Below are 6,000 nucleotides of genomic sequence, written 5' to 3'. Positions count from 1 at the left end.
TGGGTCTGGCATTGAACGGATGGGTCTGACATTGAATGGATGGGTCTGACATTGATCGGATGGGTCTGACATTGAACGGATGGGTCTGACATTGACCGCATGGGTCTGCCATTGAACGGATGGGTCTGGCAATGAACGGATGGGTCTGGAATTGAACGGAAGGGGCTGACATTCAACGGATGGGACTGACATTCAAGGGATAGATCTGGCATTGAACGGATACGTCTGACATTCAACAGATGGGTCTCGTACAGAACGGATGCATCTGACATTGAATGGATGAGTCTGGAATTGAACAGATGGGTCTGACATTGAACGGATGGGTCTGACATTGAACGGATGGATCTGGCATTGAACGGATTGATTTGGCATTGAATGGATGGATCTGACATTGAACGGATGGCTCTTGTATTGAACAGATGGGTCTGGCAATCATCGGATGCGTCTGGCATTCATCGGATGGGTCTGACATTGAACAGATGGGTCTGGCATTGAACGGGTTGGTCTGGCATTGAACGGGTGGGTCTGGCATTGAAAGGATGGGTCTGAGATTGAACGGATGGGTCGGACATTGAACGGATGGATCTGACATTGAACGGAGGGGTCTGGCATTGAACGGATGGGTCTGACATTGAACAGATGGCTTTGACATTGAACGGATGGATCTGACATTGAACGCATGGCTCTCGTATTGAACTAATGTGTCTGGCATTCATCGGATGGGTCTGGCATTCAACGGTTTGGTCTGACAACGAATGGAAGGGGCTGCAATTGAATGGAAGGGGCTGGCATTGAATGGAAGGGGCTGGCATTGAATGGATGGCTTTGATATTGAATGGATGCGTCTGGCATTAAACGGATGGGTCTGGCATTGAACGGATGGGTCTGGCATTAAACGGATGGATCTGGCATTGAACGGATGGGTCTGGCATTGAACGGATGGGTCTGGCATTGAACGGATTGGTCTGGCATTGAACAGATGGGTCTGGCATTGAACGGATGGGTCTGACATTCAACAGATTGGTCTCGTACTGAACGGATGCATCTGACATTGAATGGATGAGTCTGGAATTGAACGGATGGGTCTGACATTGAACGGATGGGTCTGGCATTGAACGGATGGGTCTGGCATTGAACGGATGGGTCTGACATTTAACGGATGGGTCTGACATTTAACGGATGGGTCTGACATTGAACAGATGGATTTGACATTGAACGGGTGGATCTGACATTGAACGGATGGCTCTCGTATTGAACGGATGGGTCTGGCATTCATTGGATGGGTCTGGCATTCAACGGATGGGTCTGACATCGAATGGAAGGGGCTGGCATTGAACGGATGGGCCTGGCATTGAACGGATGGGTCTGGCATTGAACGGATGGGCCTGGCATTGAACGGGTGGGTCTGACATTGAACAGATGGGTCTGACATTGAACGGATTGGTCTGGAATTCAGTGGATGGGTATGGAATTGAAGGGATGGACCTGAAATTGAACGGATGGGTCTGGAATTGAATGGATGGGTCTGACATTGAACGGATTGATCTGACATTGAACGGAGGGGTCTGGAATTGAACGTATGGGTCTGGAATTTAACGGATGGGTCTGGAAATCAATGGATGGGTCTGGAATTGAACGGATGGCTCTGGCATTGAATGGATGGCTTTAATATTGATCGGATGGGCCTGGCATTGAACGGATGGGTCTGGCATTGAACGGATGGGTCTGACATTGACCGGATGGGTCTAACATTGACCGGATGGGTCTGACATTGACCAGATGGGTCTGCCATTGACCGGATGGGTCTGCCATTGACCGGATGGGTCTGGCATTGAACGAATGGGTCTGGCATTGAACGGATGTATCTGGCATTGAATGGATGGGTCTGACATTCAGCAGATGGCTGTCGTATTGAACGGATGGATCTGGCATGGAACGGATGGGTCTGACATTGAACGGATTGGGCTGGCATTGAACGGATGGGGCTGGAATTGAATGGATGGATCTGATATTGAATTGATGGATCGGACATTGAACGGATGCATCTGACATTGAATGGATGAGTCTGGAATTGAACGGATGGGTCTGACATTGAACCGATGGGTCTGGCATTGAACGGATGGGTCTGGTGTTGAATGGATTGGTCTGCCATTGAGCAGATCCGTCTGACATTGAACGGATGGGTCTGACATTGAATGGATGAGTCTGACATTGAACGGATAGTTCTGGCATTGAATGCACGTATTTGAAATTGAATGGGCGGAGATCATTGAATGGAATGGGCTGCCATTTAATGGAAGGAGCTGGGATTGAATGAAAGGTGCTGGCATCGACTGGATAAGATCTGGAATTTAATGGAAGGGGAATTTTTGAAGTGGCTGGCACTGAATGGAAGGAACCATCATCAGATGGATAGCCACTGGATTTGAATCGAATGGGCTGGAATTGAATGGATGTATTTAGCATTGTATGGAATGGGGTATCATTGCATGGTAGGGAGTGGCATTGAAAGATCAAGCTGGCATCGAATGGAAGGGGCTGCAATTGAATGGAAGGGGCTGGCATTGAATGGAAGGGGCTGGCATTGAATGGAAGGGGCTGGCATTGAATGGAAGGGGCTGGCATTGAATAGATAAGGTTGGCATTGAATAGATGAGGTTGGCATTGAATTGAAGGGACTGATACTGAATTGAATGAGCTGGAATTGAATGGATAGAGACGAGATTGAATCGAAAGGGCTGGCATTGAATGGAAGGGACTGGCACCGAATGGAACGAGATGGAATCGAATGGAAGGGGCTAGCATTGAATGGCAGTGGTTGGCATTTAATGCAATGAGCTGACATGGAATGAAAGGAACTTTCATTGAATGGCAGTGGTTGGCACTGAATGGAATTGGCTGGTATGGAATGGAAGGGGCTTTCATTCAAAAGAAGGAGCTGAATGGAACCAGCTGGCATTTAATTGTAGGGATTGGCCTACACAGCACTCCAGTCCTATGCTATATGGTTGGTTCTTAATATCCTCTGAAATGACTTTGCAAGCCACCCAGTAGTAAAAGGTCTACTGCAAAACAAAACAAGAAAAGAAATATCGGACAGACTTTTCTAAAATGTGCCAGGCATTAGATCAGGATGAGACTCAAGCAGTCTTATCCCAGATTATCCTAGAAAGTGCTCCTCACCAACATCTTGGGTCTTGTCCGTAGGTTGGGAGAGCTATCCCATAGACTAATCAAGCAATAGCCTGATACAGTTATACTCATAGTGTCATATATGTTTCAGCCAATGTCCCAGACTCCAACATCACTATCCCTGGATATGTCTTGTCCAACTGGCAGGAAGACCCACCAGAGGTGGAGGTACAGTGATACACAATCAACAACAACAACAACAATAATTTATATATCCCCTTTAACAATGTAAAATGTCCCAAGATGCTTCACAAGAGCACTATCGAAAAATGTTGATACCGAGCCACATAAGGAGATATCAGGACAGATGACCAAAAGCTTGGTCATAGAGGTAGGTTTTAAGGAGTGTCTTAAAAGAGAAAGAGGTAGAGAGGCAGAGAAGTTTAGTGGAGGAATTCCAGAGCTTTGGGCCTAGGCAGCTGAAGGCACAACTGTCAATGGTGGAGCGATTAAAATTGGGGATGTGCAAGAGGCCAGATTTGGAGTAGTGCAGAGATCTCAAAGACTTGTAGGGCTGGAGGAGATTACAGAGATAGGGAGAGGTGAGGCCATGGAGGGATTTGAAAATGAGGATGAGAATTTTTAAATTGAGGCGTTGCTGGACCGGGAGCCAATGTAGGTCAGCGAGCACAGGGGTGGTGGGTGAACGGGACTTGGTGCAAGTTAGGATATGGGCAGTTTTGGATGAGTTCCAGTTTATGTAAGGTGGCAGATGGGATGCTGGCCAGCAGAGCACTGGATTAGTTAAATCTAACAAAGGCATGGATGAGGGTTTCAGCAGTGGATGAGCTGAGGCAGGGGCGGAGTCAGGTGATGTTATGGAGGTCGAAGTAGGCAGACTTGATGGCGAAGCGGATATGTGGTCGGAAGCTCACCTTGATGTCAAATACGACACCAAGGTTGCGAATAGTGTGGTTCAGCCTCAGACAGTTGCCAGGGAGAGGGATGGAGTCAGTGGCTAGGGAATGGAGTTTCTGTCGGGGACCGAAGTCAATGGCTTTGGTCTTCCCAATATTTAGTTGGAGGAAATTTCTGCTCATCCAGTACTGGATGTCGGACCAGCAGTATGACAAATCAGAGACAGTAGAGGGCTTGAGAGAGGTGCTGATGAGGTAGGGCTGAGTGTCGTCAGCGTACATGTGGAACCTGACATTGTGTTTACGAATTATGTCGTCGAGGGGCAGAATGTAGATGAGAACTAATAGGGGGACCAAGGATAGACCCTAGGGGGACTCCAGAGGTAATGGTGTGGAAGCAGGAAGAGAAGCCATTGCAGGTGATTCTCTGGCTATGACTGGATAGCTAATAATGGAACCAGCCGAGGGCAGCCCCATCCTGCTGGACGATGGAGGAGAGACATTGGAGGAGGATGGTGTGGTCAACCATGACGAAGGCTGCAGACAGGTTGAGAAGGATGAGGAAGGATAGTTTACCACAGTCACAGTCACACGGGATGTTAGTTGTGACTTTGATAAGGACTGTTTCAGTGCTGTGGAAGGGGTGGCAAAGTCAGAGTTTAATGGCACTGTGAGTACTCAATATTGATTCCGGACACTATAACATCTTATGGCTTCAGGTCAAACAACATCACGGAAACCTCCAGCTATTTACTAGCTACTGCCGGCCCTCCCCCCAACTGACAAATCAGTAATCCACCATGTTAAACAGCAATTGCAGGAAGGACTAAGGGAGGCAACAGCTCAGAACTTCAATGTCCACCAACAAGTCGCTCGGTACTCCCAGCACTGACCAAGCTGCCCAGGTCTTGAACAACAACAACTTTTATTTATATAGCACCTTTAACGTAGTAAAACATCCCAAGGCGCTTCACAGGAGTATTAAAAGACAAAAAATTAGACACCGAGCCACATAAGGATAAATTAGGGCAGGTGACCAAAAGCTTGGTCAAAGAAGTAGGTTTTAAGGAGTGTCTTAAAGGAGGAAAGAGAGGTAGCAAGGTGGAGAGGTTTAGGGAGGGAATTCCAGAGCTTAGGGCCCAGGCAACAGAAGGCACGGCCACCAAAGATTGAGCGATTATAATCAGGGATGCTCAAGAGAACAGAATTAGAGGAGTGCAGATATCTTGGGGGGTTGTGGGGCTGGAGGAGATTACAGAGATAGGAAGGGGGCGAGGCCATGGAGGGATTTGAAAACAAAGATGAGAATTTTGAAATTGAGACGTTGCTTAACCGGGAACCAATGTAGGTCAGCGAGCACAGAGGTGATGGGTGAACGGGACTTGGTGCGAGTTAAGACACGGGCAGCCGAGTTTTGGATGACCTCAAGTTTACGGAGGGTAAAACCTGGGAGTCCAGCCAGGAGTGCATTGGAATAGTCAAGTCTAGAGGTAACAAAGGCAGAGATGAGGGTTTCTGCAGCGGATGAGCTCAGGCAAGGCAGACACAGGTGATGTTACGGAGGTGGAAATAGGTGGTTTTAGTTATGCCACGGATATGTGGTTGGAAGTGTTATGTTCATTGATAACTAAACATTCTTATTAGGAACACAGCTAGCTTCTAGCTAGTCATTTATTCAGTACACGTTCTCTAGGTACAGTATCTGTAGAGATGCAGCATGTGTGCTCCTGTGTGCAGGCTGCCATCTTGACTGTTGCCTTGTGGGTAGCCTAGTGCCTTATGGGTAATGTAGTCCCAATGTACATACAGCTGGGTAGTGTAGTCTTATTATATACATACAGCTATATACAGCTCTACGGCTCCACCTAGTGTCCACCACAGAATGACATGTTATTGATCACTACATCCTCCTTTCTTTGAGGTTTAACAAAATCAATATCAATCAACTTTC

The sequence above is a fragment of the Somniosus microcephalus genome, chromosome 11 (genome assembly GCF_052327205.1).
Source record: "Somniosus microcephalus isolate GS21.2 chromosome 11, FLI_Smic_1.0, whole genome shotgun sequence".
Lineage (NCBI taxonomy): Eukaryota > Metazoa > Chordata > Chondrichthyes > Squaliformes > Somniosidae > Somniosus > Somniosus microcephalus.
Note: the sequence above shows the minus strand (reverse complement) of the source record.